The sequence below is a fragment of the Dipodomys ordii genome, unplaced genomic scaffold (assembly GCF_000151885.1).
Source record: "Dipodomys ordii isolate 6190 unplaced genomic scaffold, Dord_2.0 Scaffold13, whole genome shotgun sequence".
Classification (NCBI taxonomy): domain Eukaryota; kingdom Metazoa; phylum Chordata; class Mammalia; order Rodentia; family Heteromyidae; genus Dipodomys; species Dipodomys ordii.
This window is the reverse complement of record NW_012267229.1, coordinates 853570-873239: the sequence shown is the minus strand read 5'-3', so window position 1 is coordinate 873239 and position 19670 is coordinate 853570.

Here is a 19670-nt window from a genome sequence, read left to right as displayed (position 1 = left end):
GTGGGGGAAGATACTCAGCTGTGCATTCTAACTTTCCCTTTAAAAAATCAGTTCCCAAAGCAGCTGCAGGAATCAGCTGCAAATTCCAAATCTAAAAATGAAACTCACATGGCTGAACTGGGAAGGAAACAAGAGGAGGAGGGAGAGAGGGAACCAAATGGTGCCCTCATTAACTCACTGGGGCCCACAGCCCATGTGCATTGCCCACAGAGTCCTTACACAGGTCAGTACTCAGACTGTACCCTACAAGAGCCAAGTCAGATTCTGTGCATGATTGGGGGAGGGAAGGCCCAGGTACCTTGTGTTTGGGAATTTCCCAGGCAATTTGAATCGACAGACTTCATTGACTATCTCTGCGATGTTGATCTACAAGTGTTTTCTACAAAAGGCAAGATTAGTAAATATTTTAAGTTTTGTGGACCCCCTATTCTTTCTCTCAACTATTCAACTCTGCCATGTTTCAATCATTAACAATACCCATGGGTGTGGATATGTGTAGCAGAGTGAACTTATTTACCATTGGTGGTTTCTTCTCGAGACCCTTGCTCAGTGTAGTCTTTGGACCAGCAACATCCATATCCCATGGATGCTTGTTAGACATGCCAAGTCTCCAACTCGAGCCTTTCTGACTCATTGTTAGGTCTTTAAACAAGGTCCCCAAGATGATGGTTAGCACATCAAAATGGGAGAAGCAGGTATAAGCTGAATGTTGCTGAGAGGTAACCAGATGTGATTCTGCAGAAAGCTAGGGCTCGGTTCTAGAGAACCAGTCCCTTTGTCCATAAAATGTCCTTAGCATTCAGAGCTTTTCAGGATTCTAAAAACCTGTTGCCTATGTTGCTGTCAACAGCCAAAGACCTTATCTCGCAAAGATTTTGGAGCTGTCCCCGAAGCAGGTGCTGGCATGAGTCTAGGAAGGGATAGCTGGCACAGCCTCTCATTTCAGAAGCCAAGACACAACCCCAGGCTCTGTCACCAGGCCTCTCTCACAGATGTACAACTGCACAGCCAGGGGCCAATTACCAAGAGTCTAAAGAACTAAGCCTTGGAATTGGCTGGCAAAGCCAAATGCTACCAACATAGTCTCATAACCCTGACATATGGTTTTCTACTTTTACATCTAGCCTTGCCCTGCTCAGGGAAGTGGCCTGTTTGATGTACCTTTACTATCTGGCATGAAATCAGAGCTAAAAAAGTTTTTGTGAGTAAATGAAAGTGAAATGCTCAACTTTGGGTGTCATTTGTCTTTGTGTCATGAGAGTCTATAATTAACTAGTGATCACATATTAGCATGCTAAAAGGCTAAGAGGTTTGATTGGATCCCAAGGTCTCTGACAAATAACAACACAAACTATTTTTTAATAGCTGGAGGCAGATGGCCTAAGGGCTCATATCCTGGCCCTTTGTGTTAATGGGACATCCAAAGGTTCTTTCAGCATGTTATATTTTCCCTAAAGCTGAGTCATTGAGCAGGAAGGTAATGAACTCTATCTGAATGCCCATCTGATAGTCACCTGGGACTAGCCTGTTGTCAGAGAATGTTTGCGATGTCCTAGATAAATGCTCTCCTCACAAAGCCCTGCCAGTGATTACAGTGTGAGAACTGTGTACATATCGCTTCCTAAATGCTTGCACCTGCCTCTAAGGTGTCTCTGTAGAACACAGCTTTGACACTGTGTGTGAAGTGGACTTGAAGAAGAGGCACGAGAGGATGTCACACAGCAATTGAGAACTGGGATGAAGCCCAAAGCATCAGCAGCCAGAGGAGCCAGCATGGCCTAGAGAATAATTTTCTCAGCTCCACAGTGTGGTAGATGCCTCACCTGGGGATCAAGCCTGGGCTGAGATGCTGTGCTTGTACCAAGCCTCATTGCTGCTTTGCAAAATTTGAAGAGCCTCAGTAGAAGGAAAGAGTACAGACCTGAAATCAAGATACCTGGGCTAATTCTTTTCCTTCAGACTTTCCTCCAAAGCACAGGGGTATGGTAGATGGATTTTCTACAGATAATCTCCCATGCCCAGGCTGTTCTCATGGGGTGACTTTGGCAAGTCTCCCACCGGAAGGTGGAGCCTATGTTCCCAGCCCTTATAATGGATGGTGCTTGAGAATGCAAAGGATTCTGTGAGATGCTGTGAGTCCTCTGGTGTGCTCATCACACCTGAGCTATCAGGGAGGGAGGCCTTCCTTTGGCTCCCAGGTTCAGAGTTTCCAGTCTATGGTCAGCTTGCTCTATTGCTAGAGGCAGAAGAGCATAACATCAGAAAAAAGCAGCTCGCCTTAGCTGGAAATAACAAAACTAACAAATAAATGAAGGAAAAGGAGAGGGACATAAGATATATTCTTAAAAGACATACCTCCAGAGACTTAACTTCCTCCAACTGGGCCCCAATTCCTACTTTGCACCATTTCCCAATAATACGATCAAGTTTTTAACCCATCAATGTATTGTGAACCTTTCATTAGGCACCATGCCTTTCACACAGCCTTCAGGAGACCATTTCATATCCAAAACAAAACACAACACAACAGGTCATATAAAGTGACAGAGATTTTTCTCACTGTTCTCTTAGGATACTCCCTTTGAGGATTCAGCCACCATCCTAGGGGGCAAACCCTGTAGACCCAGACAACCCCAGTGAGGGAATCCCTAGCACACAGGTCCAGCGGAGCCCCCACCACTAACCTGACAGCACCATTTGCCAGCTATATAAATGAACTGCATTTCTCAAAAACTCATGTTTATCTCAAAAGTGGCACCTCTCCTTCCCCCTTCCCTCATGTCTGACCGTCGAATGAGCATGGGCTAGCTCCACTGCACTCTGCCCATACAGCAGACTTTTGTTGAGTGCCACAAAGGAGAACCAAGCAATGTCAGGAGCACGTATTATATTTGCTTTCTTTTGTCTCAAGTGGATTAGAGTCGAAGGACCTGAAGGAATCTAGATATGAGAGTCTGATACAATTTGAGTCCCTCCGTCTGAGGCAAAGATTTGGCTGAAGATTGCTTGTGTGTGAGGAAATTAAACACAAATTAGAGAAAGTGAGGAGCCAATAAAGGATTATCAGAGGGGCTGGGACTCACTACCACTGGGGTTCTCTGGAAAACTGTGAAACACACTTCAGTGCCATCCCATAGGAAGCACAAACATTTATCCAATGATTCTAATTACCTCATTGGTTAAGTATACATTATGCATTAATCTCACTCCCTCCCCCCATACACATGCGCGCACACACACACACACACACACACACACACACACACACACACACACACCTATATCATAACTTTCAGAAGCTAAGTTACTGCTATGGAACAGTGGTTTTCAAACTGTGGCCCCAAGTACCACCAGCAGTAGTAATATCACCTGAAAGCCCACTGAATCAGATCATCTAGGGGTGAAGCCCAGAAATCTGCATTTTAAGAAGCCTTCCAAAGGATTCTGATCAAATTAAGTTGGAGAAACGTCATAATTAGAAATTCTTCAGCAAATAAAAGACTAACAAGACTTGAGCCGTAAGGCTGAGATCGTCCTGAGGTGTGCCAACTATAACTTTGGGTGAATTCAGGTCAGTCATGGAGCTGGATGGACCAGCAACTGCCTATTTTCACCTCAGCAGTTCTAAATTCTTCACTGATTCATTCACTCACCCATGAAAGTGTTTATTAAGGCTACTGTCAGGTACAATACTCAGGGCTCAAAATAGTAAGAAAAAAGATATTTCCAGGAATTGTGGCCAATGTCTGTAATCCTAGTACTCTAGGGGCAGAGGCAGAAGGTCAGCTAGGTTTAGGGCTGCTTGGGCTTTGTTAACACTAAGATTAAGAAATGAAGGAAAAGAAAGGGAAAGGACGGAAAGGGGAAAGAAGAGAGGAGGGAGAAGAGGAGAAGAAAGGGAAAGAACAGAACAAGACATATTCCTCTGACCTCATAAATTTGTAGTCCACGGGTAAGACATTTATATATGATCTAGTCTGAAGACAGAACAGGTTCCCTAAATCTTTATAAACTTCATTTCCACTCAAATCACCTGAGGATTGTGTTAAACTCCAATTAGTTAATAAAGTTAGGGGTAGTGGTCCACTAACTACACTTTAAGTAGCAAGACCCCAGAAGACACTTAAGCAGAGATCTGAAGGATGAGTAATAGGTGTCCAAATTAGAAATAGAGCAGCATCCATTCTTGTTTGCTTAGGACTGAATGGCTTCCTAGGAAGTGGAACTTTAAATCCTCAAATACTCTGATTGGCCACTTAGGGGGAAAAAAAGGTAAAAAATAAGTTTATAGACACCAAGTGACTGTGACATTCTTGAGGCATGCTACAATTTGAATGTTTGTGTCCCCCTCCCCCAAATTCATATGCTGAACTCTTTTCTGTCTGAGGTTCAGTTATTTATAAGCCATCCAGTTTGTGGTACAGATGCTTCTCAACTTACATGGAGTTACATCTGGACACTGTTCCCAACTTAGCATGTTTGTAAATCAAAATTCACTGGACAAGGAGAGAACTAACTATGGATAAACTGAGTGCACTGTGACCTTTGCTATAGAAAAGAGCAAAGGAGTATGATGGAGGGAGGACTCTGAACATCATCAAGATAGTGATGGAAAACACACAGCACAAAGAATTGAAAAAGTAACAAAAAAGAGAGGAAGAATGGCCACAGCATCTCAACCCACCTTCTTAGGGTTGTAGTAGAGGAACTCCACAGGAAAAGACAAGTGAGGATGTAGCAAAAATCCTCATTGTGGTAGTCAGCTAGCAATCTTAACTTAAATCCTGTATTCCTCACAGGATTTAAATTCAATATCATCAATCACCAGGGATCTGTAAATCAAACCATCATAAAGGACAAGATGGCTGACAAGAGGTGTCAAGTATCAAGTGTCAAGAAGCAAGAAACAAGTAACAAGTTGCATTTTTTTAGGTGAATAACCATGGGAAAACATTGGAAATAACCAAGAGAAGGAATAATCTCTTCTCAGATTCAGAAACCTGATTTAAGAGCTGAGTAAGACAAAATACTTAGGTATCTGCCACTCTATCTCCATTGCCAAGGAACAGGGAATCTCCAGTGTACAAGGGTAAAGGTAATAGAAAGACTAGCAGAAAACTACTCATACAGTTACTAGAAATTAAAGATACTAAGAATTTTTGCAATGCTCAGAGTGCTGCAACTCACAATAATAAATAGCTTGCAATTTGCACAGTACTCTTCCATTGGAAAAGATTCACACCATTTCCCATTGAATCCCACAGGGTGCTGAAGACAGGAGCTATCTTTGGAAGACAGTTATTATCTGAATTTGAACTGTTTGTGACCACAAACCCAAGTATATTTCCATCTCTGGGACCCACAGCCATTCCACTGCACTATCTGTAGGGGTACATGCCTCATAAACCTAATATAGTCCAATATAATTACTAAAATTCACTATACGTGTTGGGTTAGTTGCATGGTGGGGAATGGAGGGCATTGGCTCTAAGAACAAGGAGTCAGAGAGCTTGCCTTCTGAAACCAAAGGTATGGCCCACTTCCTGTGGACTCAATAGGACTAGGACTAAGGGCAGGAAGCCAGGCAGTTATTGCCTAGCATGTTGCCTGTGTTATACTTGGGCATCAGTTACTGACAAGAGTAGAGTTAACTACTCCCACCATAATGGTAAAAAAGAACCTTAAGCAACTTCATGGTTCTCACTATTGCCCTGTCCAACCATTCAACAGAACTGCTAGTGTCCCCAGATACATGTGGCCTACAGAGCCCATGGGTCTTCCCAAATCTTGCACCTTCTACACTGTGCCCAAACTCACAAAAAAGCTATGATGCTCAGCTATAATCAAAGCCAACAGTGAACAGCAAACCAACACCTCAAAATATATCTTAGGACAAAGTCATTTACTAAGAAAGCTACCCCATAAAACTGGTAGATATCTGATCCTCCAGCTATGTACATGTCAATGTAGGAACACAAGTAACATGGGGTGGAATAAAACAGTACGACAACTCAAATGGAAGATAATGGCTAGGTATACAGTCTCATGCCTGTAATCCTAACTATGGAAGGTAGAGATCCAGGATGCAGCAGTTTGAGGCCAGCCTGGCATGAAAGTTCACAACATTCCATAGAAATCGATGGCTAGGCATCATGATGGAGTCTGTCACATTGAGCTACAGGGTAAGCACAAAGGTTGGGTGGAGTAGTGCATGCCTGTCATTCCAGAGTCAAAAGGTAGTACAAACAGAAGACTACAGTCCACACGAGAGCCTGGGAATACAACAAATAAGAACCTATGTAGAAAATAACCAATGCAAAGAGGGACTTACAGAGTGGTTCAAGTTATACAGTGCCTGTTTAGTGGTAGGCCCTGAGTTCAGTCCCCAGTACCACAAAAATAAAGAACATAATAACTCTTTCTCAATAGATTCCAAACAAACACCAATGGTATAAAATGCCCAATAAAGAACTTACAAGAAAATTTATTGAAAAGCTTGACAAGATTCAATAGAATAGATATACACAACTCTTGGATGACATTAGGATGATAATGTAGGATAATGAAAGAGAAATTCAGCAGAAATAGGAAATTTAGAAAAGAAACAAATAGAAAATTTAGAAATGTAAAATTTGAAAATCCAAATAAAAAATTTAGTTGGGAGTCTTAACAGCTTAGATAAGGCAGAAGAGAAAATTTGGTACAATCATAAGCCAATATGCACCTAGTGTCAGACTACACAGGTTTACAAAACAAACACTACAACTGATAGTACTGTACTAGTCTGGTATATCAACAACCAACAATGGACCAATCAATGGACAAGTCATTCAGACAACTCAATGAGGAAACACCAGAGTTAACTGTACTATAAATCAAAGGGACACAGAGTCCTTTCCATCCTATAGGCACCCTCCTTTTCATCAGGAAACTTCATCAGTAACTTTGTCTAAAATTGAAAGTGTATTAGAAAGCAAAAACAAGTCAATGATAATTTTTTTTTATTGTGAGGATACCATACAGAGGTGTTACAATTACATGGGCAAGATAAAGAGTACATTTCTTATCAAGCATTGTTGCCTCCTCTTTGTTTCCCCTTTCCATCCCTTCCCATACTCTCCCCTCCCTCCACCCAATCCTCTCCCCTCCACCAAAGTTGTAAAGTTTGTTTTTCGACATAACAACTTGTACATCTAATTGTTGCAATGGGTCCCCCTGTATCCCTAGTTAAACAATTTGTTTTTTCCCTTCCCCTCCACAAATTATACCAACATCACATACAGTCAAAGCATGGGTTTACCATGGGGGAGGGACATACAAAGCAACATAGAAATCATCTTATAAATATGTTAGAAACAATTGCATGAAAGGAAAAAAAAACATTTGAATACTTATCTTGGGATTCACTCCCTTATCATCAACTTATCTGACCTTTTCTGCTTGACTCAGACATATACTAGCTATTGCAAATAATGATAAATTTTTAAATGATTTTTTGGTAACAATGGAACAAAACTAGAATTCTCTAAGAAAAGAAAATCTGCAAGTTATACAAAAGCACCAAGTTAGAGTGACATAATTTTGTGTGTGTTTTCTTTCATTTTGTTTTACATAGTACTAGCAAAAAAACCCACCCAAGCCTAGAATATGCTAAGCAAGTACTTTACCACTGAGCTATGTTCTCAGCATGACTGGCTCAAACAGAAACCCTCACTTCTCTTCATGGGCTTGTTAATCATTGAAACCAAAAAGACATAATTAATCAACTAAATGTATCATTTCCTTCTCATGAGCATCATCTGGGCTTTGAGGAAGGAATAGAAATGTTCTCGCTTTGCTTTGCAAAGCCTACTGTCTAGTTTGGAGAATATACATTGTTAGAAAAGTTTACTAGAAATAAAAGTGGAGGATGCTACAGCAGAAGGCAGGCCTAACAGCACGCCGTGGTCTTTATTTTACTTTCTACTTCATTCCATACCCTCAGGAAGTGGCTTAAGCCTGCCAACTCTGTAACAGGTAGTCTATTTAATCTATTCTTCCCTATAGTGTATGGCATCCTGTAAATAGCTTTGACTGAATGCTCTTAGAATGAAACACGAAACTGACCATTTTTAAATACTCAACTTATCAAACAAAATTAATAGAAAATGTCATTAAAGTAAATAAATAAGCAAGCCTAGGATAAGAATTGAGAACAAATTAGATTTCCCATTTATATCGTTCTCTCTCAAGACCTTTAAAATTCATGGTAATTAATCAAAAGCTTAGTATGTATTAACAACCTATTTTTCAAGAAATAGATCTGAGGGTTAAAAAGTCTCAGTGGCTCCCAGCACATTTGAACATAAAATGTCAAACCCTTTTTAAAAGCATGCACGTATCATACATCATCTGTTCTTACTCATTGTGCTTGCTCCCTCATTTTTGGTTGCATCCCTGATCTGACCCTCCTCCTCCCCAGTCCACCTGTGCTGGCCTTCACTATGCTTCTAGAAGGATATGTCCACTGGTTATTCTTTCCATAGATATCTCCTTGTCTCAGTTAAAATAACCCCATCTTACTCTTTCTCTGAAACGATACTGATTTATCCTCCATCCAAGGATATGATTTATTTCCTACTGCTCATAGTTTAATTTCTGTCTTCACCAATATAATTCTCACAAAAGCTGAGATTCTGGCTTTCTTTTACCACCCTATTTTTAAAGAGCCCAAAGTATGGTTGACATATTAGACCCTACAAGTCACGTACAAAGGACTTGAGAGAAAGGTTTCAGGTTCAGATGCTCCTTATATTTTATGTGGGAGGAATGAAGTCCCCTAAAAACTTCCCTGATGCCTCATTGGCTATTGACTTCGGCACCAGTTACCAAGAAGGAGCAATGGAGTTTCCATACTTGGATTTGACCTGTTGTAAATCATTCCTGAGGAGGCGCTAGCCTTCTAGAATATGAAGGGATTTCAACTCATTGTCTAAAAGCAGAACTGAAAGTGTCTTAGCAAGGTAGAAGGGGAGATGGCTGCTGGGTAAGCAGACAACTGTGTCAGTTATCATGCTGAACTCTCATTTCCCATGCTGGAATCTTCTCACCCATGAAGAACGTTTCAGCATGTTACCTAGTGCCTTGCACTCTGCAAATCATTCATTCTTTATTCATGTATTCTCACAAACATCCATGGACACCAACTGTGTTTGATTGCCTCAGACTTTGAAAATCTGGAGATATAAAAAGACTCAAGCAATTCTCAATTTAGGATATATTACAATTAATGTGTAGTGATTCAAACTGTGATATGTATATACATATGTAAAAGTGAAGTATATATACATATATATGCTTTACATATACATATATGTACTTTAGTAACTAAATCTCCAAGCAAGGAGAATCCAACATTTATTCAATTCAGAAAGCATATTAAAGTATTAAGCAAAATAAGTGAGTGGATATCCATGTATTGACACATTTGAGCCAACCTATATATTCTACAAAATCAGTTATATGGAGTTTGGTGCCCATCATCTATGTCAACATTGCACTTTCTTATATCTTCAAAGATACAACAGTATCTGATAGTGGAGCTAATTCAGCTCAAACTTTGTCTATTCCAGGTGACCTAATGAGGAAAGATTCCTCAAAGTAAAGAATCTGTTCTGCATAGCATGCACTTTCTTTTAAAGCAATATTTTCATAAACTTTAAATAGATGTAACATTACTGCCAACAATAATTTTCTAGGAGATGATATTTACACAAATTATGAAAGATCTTTCTTGAAAAATACCATTGTATGCCACCTTCAAGTTTTTCTCTCCACAACTCACTTTGTCAGTGTAGAAAAAGACACATCTAAAAAAATCACTTAATGTAAGCTGGACGCCTGTGGCCCATGTTTGTTCAAACCTTCTGACAAACTGGGAATAGAAAGGAACTTTCTCAACCTGATTCTCTTACAAAATCCCCACAGATGACATGCTACCTAATAATAATATACACATTAGAAAGCAGTCCTACCTAAGACTTCCTTCCTAAGATCAAAATGGACAAAGATGTCTTCTCTCACCCTTTTTAGTTATTGTGCTGGAGTTCCAGCCATGGCAATTGGTTGGGAAAATTTAGTAAAAACAGATTAGAAAGGAAAAAATAAAACTATCCCTCTTTACAGATGACATGACACTGTGCAGAGAAAGCTCAAGAAATTTACAAGAATGTTTATCAAGTTCATAGGACACATGAAAACTATATGAAAATTTTATTTCTTTTTGTAATTTTTTATTTTTTTATTGTGAAAATACCATACAGAGGGGTTACAATTACATGGGCAAGGTAACAAGTGCATTTCTTTATTTCTGTATAGTAGTGACAAACAAAAATAACATTGAGGAAACAATACTTCTTGATACAAAAAGACTAGAAATAAATTTAGCAAGGGATAAGAAAACCTTACATTTTATCAGAGTTTCCAGCTTTCTTATTTCTTTAAAGAAATGAGAAGCTATTCTGAAAATTCATGTGGAAATGCAAGAATAGCCAAAAACATCTTGAAGAACAAATCAAAGTGAGAATATTTACACTCCCTCATTTCAAAAGGTAATGCAAAACTAATCAGAACACAGTGGTGGCTAGCAAGAGAGACATAGAGATGAATGGGGTAGAATTCAAAGTTTAAAAATAAACATATATGCATAATCTACTGACTTTTTGACAAGGATGTCAAGACTATAAAATCAGAAGAATAGCCTTTCAACAAATGGTTCTGGAATCAATGGTTAGTCACATGCAAGGATGGAGTTGAGGCCCTTACCTCACAGGACACGGAAAAATTAATTCAGAATGTATCTAATACCTACCTTTAAGAACTGAAGGTATACAAGTTTGAAGAAAACTGTGCTTTCTTGAAGGTGGTAGGGAGTGGATGGTGGGGGAAGGGACATAGGCATCGATCTTCATGGGATTTGACCAGACAATGTTTTCTTAGATACGAATTCAAAAGCACACCAGGAGGAAGTAGGTAAATCAATGTCAAAATAAAAAATATGTGTGCTTCAGAGGAGACAATGAAAAAAATCGAAAAGGTAATTCACAAAAATGGGAGGAAACATTTGCTAATCACCTTACCTAGTAAAGAAATTGTATCCAGAACATGTGAGGAATTTTATAATACAATGATAAAAAAACAAGTGGCACTGTGGCTCAAGTGGTAGAGTGTTCGCCTTGAGCTGAAGAGCTGAGGGACAGCGCCCAGGCCCAGAGTTCAGGCCCCACAATTACAAAAAAAAAAAAAAGATAAAAAAAATTACTCTGTTTTTATTAAATTAATAATTACCAAATTATTTTTTTAATTTTTATTTATTTTTATTGTGAAAATACTGTACAGAGGGGTTACAATTACATGGGCAAGATAATGAGTACATTTCTTATCAAGCATTGTAGCCTCCTCCTTTGTTTCCCCTTCCCATCCCTTCCCAGCCTCCCCCCACCCCTCCCAATCCTCCCAAATTATTATCCCATTATTATCTGATAATCATCCCAAGAAAACACACAATAGGTCCGTAAGCATGTGGAAAGATCTTTACCATCATTAGCCCTAAAGAAAAAGCAAATCAAATACAGCCAGCCAATGGCAAATCCAGGCAAATATTACAGTGAAATATCACTTTGCATCCACCTGAATAAAAATAGTAAAAAAAGATAATTAGGCCAGATGTGGTGGTGCACATCTATAACCCCAAAATTCTGGAAGTCTGAAACAGGAGGACCATAAACTCCAGGTCAGCTTGGGAAACATGAGAACTTTTCTTAATGCTTCCCCCAAATGCAGGTAATGTCAAGGTTGTAGAGAAGGTAGAATCATTAAACACTCCTGGTAATATTGTAAAGCCTGCCAACTGCTGTGGAAAACGAAACAGATCCTCTAACTGTTAAATGCAGTACTCCTAGATGATCCAGCAATTTCACTTTTAGATTAAAAACCCAAATAAAAATGAAAAGACATTTATCTGTACAAACATTTTATTTAAAAAAATCATTCCTAGCAACATTATGAATAGCCCAAATTTGGAGGATGTCTATAAGTAATAGAGGCATAGAATTTCTTTACCACCCAATGAAACATTTTTTAGTAATGAAAGTGAGATACTGATGTATACAACAAATGTAAACCCTAAAATAGTGCATATGAAGTGAAAGAAACTAGACGCAAATGGCCATATATGGTGATTCTGTTCTTGTTCAGTGCGTTGAATAGTCAAACTCCTAGAAAGGAAAAACAGCAGAGTGGTTTCCTATGACCAGAGTAAAGGATGTTGGAGGGAAATGAAAAGTGACTTTTAAAATTTTTATTATTAAATAGCTATACAAAGAGATTACCATTCCCTAACTCAGGGTAGGAGTATAATGCATCTTGACCAATGTCATACCTTTCAAGATTCTCCCTCACTTTCCTCATATCTCATCCCTATCTTCCAGTTATGTAACTCAACTTTAATATAATGGAAATTGAATATAATGGTTGCATTTTTTCACCCTATCCCTCCATTCCTCTGCCCCAACCCTTCACTAGACTCTTGCCTCAAACTTTTAATAGATGTATACTCTCCTTTTGGAGATGTGTTTTGTGATTCGAGGTAACCTTGCATAATTTTATGCATTATGTACTGGAAATCAATAAAAGCCTTTTTTGATTCGAATATTCCATAAATATTTTGCTGGTCATATTATGTTAAAACTGAACTCTACAACTGGGAGTGACAGGAAGGAGACAATGTCCAAAAAGAAATACACTCTTTACCTGACTTATGTAACTGTAACTCCTTTGTATATCATCTTTATAATAACAATAAAAATAAAAAAATATTTAGCTGGTCAAAGCAAGTTAAAAAGCCATATAGGTGAAATCACTGTATGAAGCAGTCACTATGATTTGGAAGTTAAAATCTTTTAATTTTTCAACCTAAAGAAAGGCCAGACCAGCAATGCCTGCAGCTGGTTTCAAGAGGAAAAATTATTTAGACTGGTATAGGAAAACCCTGGCTCTTACATAAGCAGTCCTGTCTCTTCCAATTTTTATCCCCAATGTCTTGATTTTTATTCATTTGAAACTGTCCATTTCATTAGAGCAGCCCTGTGGAGTGCTTGAGACCAGGATTTCACATGACAACTTCACCACCAATACACCCACACCAAGTTCTGATGCATCTTCTGCCCTTAAGCATCTGTGTTCCTTCTCTGCCAAGCTCATTGCCCAGGCAGGCCTGTGCCCCCAGCAAACTACCTAGCAGGCCCATCTGACCCTTTGGGAAAAAGACACTTTTCACGTTCTTTCAAGTCTTCTAACAACAGTAGTCACCTGCTTAGCTTCTTTCCTGTGCAGTAATTATACTGTATTCATAGCCTGATTTGACATTTCCAAAGAAAAATACAATTATAGCATCCTGAAAGGCGGAAATAACCTGCTGATGATATTTGAGGAGAAAAAAAATCAATTTTGAGATTTGCTTCAGCTAACTATCTCAGAGAAGTGTTGTTAAATGCTATTGGATGCTGGGCCCAGCTCATTTCTATTCATCTAAATATCAAACTTTGCTCAACTTCAAATACTAAGTTTCTAAAAGCTCCAAATGAGGAGAACTCCTACTGAGCAATTTAGAACCTTAAAAAGAGAGGTATTTTATGGGGATAATAAATACACATGGATCTCAATCATGGGGAAAATATTTTAAGTGCCAATTAGAAGTACATTATCTCAAATCCCCATGTTTGAAATAAGTAGGATTAATAGGTATTATTAGTATTCATTTGCCCTCATCTATTGGCCAAAACCTGCAGAATTTAATGATGACATTTTATTCCATGTTCAAGTAATGAGTGAATGAATATACATGATCAAGTCACACAGACCTGGGTTCAAACTGTGAGTCTACCATCTGTATGACTTGAACTCCAAGTCCAGGTACCCATCATTTCTAACAACAAAGTTCTATATGAGTTTGAATTATTAATAACTTTACTGTACTATCCTTTGAGACTCTCTGATCTGCACTGCTTGAGAGATACAGAGTTTGTCCTCTACAAGACAGTTCTATATATCAGCATGTTATAATTAAAGGCCCTTCATGAAGCTGAGGATTCTAGGTCCTTGGGAGCCAGCCTGTACTGCCAGAATCTTCAAATGACCAGATGCACCAATGCTATTATCTCAGAGAAGCCTTCCCACCCCTCTCTCACCCCCCCAGGGTGTTGGGGTTTTGTGTGTGTGTGTGTTTTTTTGTCCTCTAGCAAATCATCATTTTGGATGCAGCTCAGTACAAGGGCAGCTTTAATTAATGAGCCAGGTTTCTGGCATTGATAAGATTTGCTAGGTTAAGGTCATGTGTGGAGGGCAATTTTCATTAAATACATTAAATGTGGCTGCAATGTGAAATGATATTGTCTATCCCTTCCTGAACTACTGTCTTACTACAGTAGCAGCAATGGTCTTCCAAACTCAAAGGCAGTTAATAAAGGGGAATGATGAAGAGAGGCAGTTATTTTTACCTCAGTGATTGAAAGAATATCCCAACCTTTCAGGTGGCCTGCTGAGGGATCGCCTCCATACCTCAATGTCCCTGATGTTCATTCCAGGCCTCTAGGTCTGTTCATGTAACACTCAGATGTCATGCGTTCTGGATGAGACTTTGAATCCAAACCCAAATCCTAACAGCATTTTAAAAAATGTTTTGTTCATACTATTCTTAATTCATAGAACATTTCAAAATACGACATAGAGTTTTTGTTTTGTTTTGTTTTTGGTTGGGGGGCTGGAACTCAGGACCTGGACAGTCTCCCTGAGCTCTTTCATGGAAAGCTAATGCTCTATCACTTTGAGTCACACTTCTGGATTTCTGGTGATTAATTGGAGATAAAGAGTCTCAGGGACTTTCCTGCCCCAACAGGCACCAAACAGTGATCCTCAGATCTCAACCTCCTGAGTAGCTGGATTACAGGCATGATCTACTGGTGCTCTGCTACATAGCTTTTATTCTTTTTTAAAAAGATTAACTTTAGGGCTGAGAATGTGGCTTAGTGATAGAGTGCTTGCCTAGCATGCATGAACTCCTGGGCTTGATTCCTCAATACCACGTAAACAAAAATGCTGAAAGTGGCACTGTGGCACAAGTGGTAGAGCCTTGAGCAGAAGCAGCTCAGAGACAGTGCCCAGGCCCTGAGCTCAAGCCTCAGGACTGGCGAAAAAAAAAAGTTAAATTTAGAAAACTTTTGCAGTTTTTTCCTCTCCCTCTTTTATGTGCATCTTTAACCAGAGCAGAACCTTTGTTACAATTGATTGGACCTACATTGCTATGTTTCAATCATGCAGTCTTTTCCTTAGGTTAGCATCACTGGACAAATTATAGTGGCTTATATACATCAATACTTTTGTGTGTGTGCCCCAGTACTGGGACTTAAACTCAGGACCTTGTGTTCTCACTTAAGATTTTTTTCACGTTAGCCACATTCCCACTTCCAGCTTTTGCTGGTTAATTAGTGGGGGGGAAAGGAGTCTCATGGACTTCTCTGCCATATCTAGGCTCAAACAACAATCCTGAGATTTTAGCTAGGATTACAGGCAGGAGCTACCAGCACTTAGGCTCATCTTTATAATATTTTACAGAGTATTTGAATTGCCTTTAAAATCCTCTGTAGTCTTTCTATTCATCCCTGTTCCTTTCTAGCAACCACTGATCTTTTTCCTTACTGTCTGCACAGTTTTGTCTGTTCCAGAATGTCCTATACTTGAAGTATTTGAAGTGATAGAGCATTTAGCCTTCTAACACTGCTTTCTCCCATTTAGCAATACACATTTACCATTTTGCTACATCTTTGCATCACAACTGTTACATTTTTAAAAAGACGTAGGCGAGTAAGAACAGCACCATGCACATGGTATTCAGGTAAGGGGTAGGTTTATTAGTAGACCAGCTGGGACCAGGCAAGGTTGGCACTCCACTCGGCTGGCAAAAGGGAGCGTCTGGCCCTGGGTTAGGCCTTATTTAGAGTAGGGGGGGGGAAATGTGTGTCCAGGTAAAGGGAAGTGGGACCAGGTAAGAGGTGGGACTAGGTGGGAGAAAGGTGTGACCACATCAGATTCAGATGTGACCTCATCGGATGTAGATGTGACCTCTTCCAGGTGTCCCAGTTGCCTAGGTAACACAGGTACTGGGCGGGATCTGCTCACCATCCAGGAATGGACCTTAAAACAACCTCTCATTTCTTTCTAGTGCTAAATAATATTCCATTGTCTGGATGTACCACAGTTTATTTACTCGCTCACTGATTGCCTCCAACGTTTGGCGTTTATGAATCACATTGCTATAAACATTGTATATAAGTTTTTATATGGGCATAAGTTTTCAACTCATTTGAGTAAATACCAAAGTGTGCAATTGCTGGACCATATGGTAAGAGTATATTTAGTGCTGTAAGAAACTGCTACACTGCTTTTCAAAGCAGCTCTATCATTTTGTATTCTTGCCAGCAAACGAATGAATTTCCAGTCACTCCTTACCGCTGCCAGCATTTGATGTTGTCAGTGTTATGTCTTTAGTCATTATTATTTTAATTTGCATCTCCTTAATGCCATACATTGCAGAATATTATTTTGTTTTATATTATTATAAAGATGCTGTATAGAGGGAACATTTCTTTTGTATACTTACTTACTATCTGTGTATCTTCTTTAATAAGGATGACATTTTTACATGTATTTTTAATATTTCATAACTTTAGATATAAGCTTAGACATATGTAACAATTAATATTTAAAGCCCATAAATGAAAGTATAGGCACAATTTTATAAATTAATTTAGATATAGCTTGGACATGTTTAAATATTAATATTTTAAAGCCCGATGAAATTATAGGCACAAAGGCAGTGAATTGCAAGTGCAAGGTCTGCTCCTGGATGGTGAGCAGACTCCACCCTCCTCGCAGCAAAGTCTCCACCCAGTACCTGCGTTACCTAGGCACCTGGGACACCTGGAAGAGGTCACATCTGCATCCGCTGAGGTCACATCTGAATTTGATGTGGCCACACCTTTCTCCACCCATACCCTAGATAAGGCCTAGCCCAGGCTCAGACACTCTTTCTCAGCTCTTTCCTTCTCAGCTCTTTCAGCTCTTTTTCCAGCTCTCTCTCTTTCTCAGGTCTTTCCCAGGCCTTTCCCAGCCATGTGGAATGCCAACCTGGCCTGGTTCCAGCAGGTCTATTGAATAAACCTACCCCTTACCTGAATAACACATGCGTGGTGCTGTTCTTACTCGGCTACCTCTTTTAAAAACCTAACATAAATGGTGCCGTGACTCGGATAAAGGGCTTAAAGTCAGGATAGGTGGGATTCCTCTCTGGTTTTTTTCCCTCTTTTTTCTTTTTTGTTTGTTCTTCCCTTTTTACTCTGAGGAATACCCAGTTCTGATGGCCTTTTGCGAACTCGTCTGTCTGCTGTGGACACAGTGCATCGATACCATTGCTGGCCTTCACATCCACATCCACACCACTTCTCTACTCTGGTGAGTGGAACTACTCTCTACGGTTCTCTGTTGCCCTCTGTCCACGTCTCTGTCCAGACATGGAGCCACGCCAGAGAGCTCCTAAGGCCTTTAGCTGAAAGGCCGGTCACCTCTGAAGCCTACGATGTTTGGTTTTGGGGGCTTGGCCATTTCTCTCTAGAGGGCACTGGGGGAAGATGGGACGCCGCTTCTGCCTGGTCAGCTCTCCTTCACTCACCAGACTGACTCTCCTACACATTTAATGGGGTGCTATGAGTCACACCCGAGCAGTGAAACCCCTTTGAAATGCCTTCTGCTTTCTCTGGAAAGCCAGAGCGCCTAATTTTTATGCCATTCTCAGATGTAGACAGTTTTTGCCACTGGAATGGTAAATGGTCAGAAGTCTGTTTACTTTCAGGCTCTCTTTGCTCTCTCTCTGCCAGTCATGTCCAACTTTCTCTATCTCTTCCTTTCTCTTTTCTACATTTTGGCTTGTGCCCTGAAGTAGGCTTGATCTATTTGTTCAGGGTTTCTTTGCATTTTTTCAGAATTTCTCCATCTTGGCCACATGGTGGGTTAAGGGTTTGGCCCCATCTGACCCTTAACCTTTCACTAAGTTTACTACTCCATCCATCTATTCTAAAGTGCCTTGCTAACAAGTTGCTCTTTTCACAGGCCCTAGTAAGTGAGGCCCAACCATCTGATGTGCTTTGTTAGCAAAGATGTCTAAACACTGTTGTCAAAATTTTAGGTTTTGAGTTTTGCCTTTTTTGTTTTATGTTGTGTATTCTACTACTGACTGTGGTTCTAAAATACTGGGCATATCTGTGCTAAAATTCTCATCACATCTAATGAGTTTTGTCATTGCAGAATATTTGTTGGTCAGTTCTTGATAAGGAGCAGGTAAGCTCTACTGATTCTACTTGATCTCCTTGTTGCTTTAATTGGAAATAATAAAGGGCTTTTGTGGCAAAGATTGCAGTTAAAAGCCAGCCCGGGCCAAAAAATCCCTAAGACTCCATCTCCCAACTAACCTGCAAAGAGCCAGGCTGAAAGCTGGCTCAAGACTCTTATCTCTAACCAGCCAAATACTAGAAGTGGTACTGTAATTCAAAGTGGTAGAGCACTAGCCTTGAGCCGAAGTGCTCAGGGACAGTGCCCAGGCCTTGAGTTCAAACCTTCTTGAATACCAACTGGGACAAGCCATCCCAGCAACGAGCACCTAGACTCAGCCAGTCTGGGGAACAAGGGAACATGGACAGGAGTAAGAGGAGATGATGTCACATCAGCTACTCTGTGCCTGACCTTTCAAAATTAACCAGAGCTGGGAGGTCAGTGGAAGTAAGAAGCCTGCCAATCCAATGTCTATACCTATCTACCTATTAACTGAACAGGAATTTACATTCTTGCCTTTGTTTTGAATTCTCCTCTACCTTGTTACCAGATAGGGACATTTCTACCAACATTTTCAGCCCCAAGTCCTATTTATTTGCTCTCTAGTATTTTTTTCCAGCCCCTCAATGCCTCATGAGACTTCTCCAGACTTCATCTGAGGACTCACACCACCAAGGGACAGCTGCTGCTCGCTGCCTTCTCTGGGAGGGGACCAAATTCCAGCCTTTCACCCCTATTGTCGATGCCCCTTGTCAGCAGGAAGTAGCCAGGGAGAATCTGTGTCCTATTTCATGATTATTAAAAGGCTGGAATGTAAGGTCAGCTCCTGGATGGCGAGCAGACTCCACCCAATGGAATAGTGCACTGAAATTAGGAAACAGGCTCTGAGCGCCCAACAAATGACATTTTAATGTACTATACATTCATTCTCTTCTTTGAAAACACCATTCATTTTTACCTCTTTTTTCTGAGCATCTTTTTTCTTGTAGTTCCCTCTGCCAGCTGTTCTTGACCATTCCAGTGTGGTTGGTTGGGTCTTTCCTGCCCTCCAGATTTCAGCTCTTCTGATTACATCTAATGTCCCCTCTCCCTACATGTCACTCTTTAAACACATCCTCCTTTCCTAACTCATTACTCTCTAATGGATACCTTAAACACTGCCTTTTCCTTATGCAATATGCATCCACTCCATCAAGATGTGATTTCTGTGAGAAGAGAGAATTTATCTGATTGCTTCATTCTTTGCCAGGTAC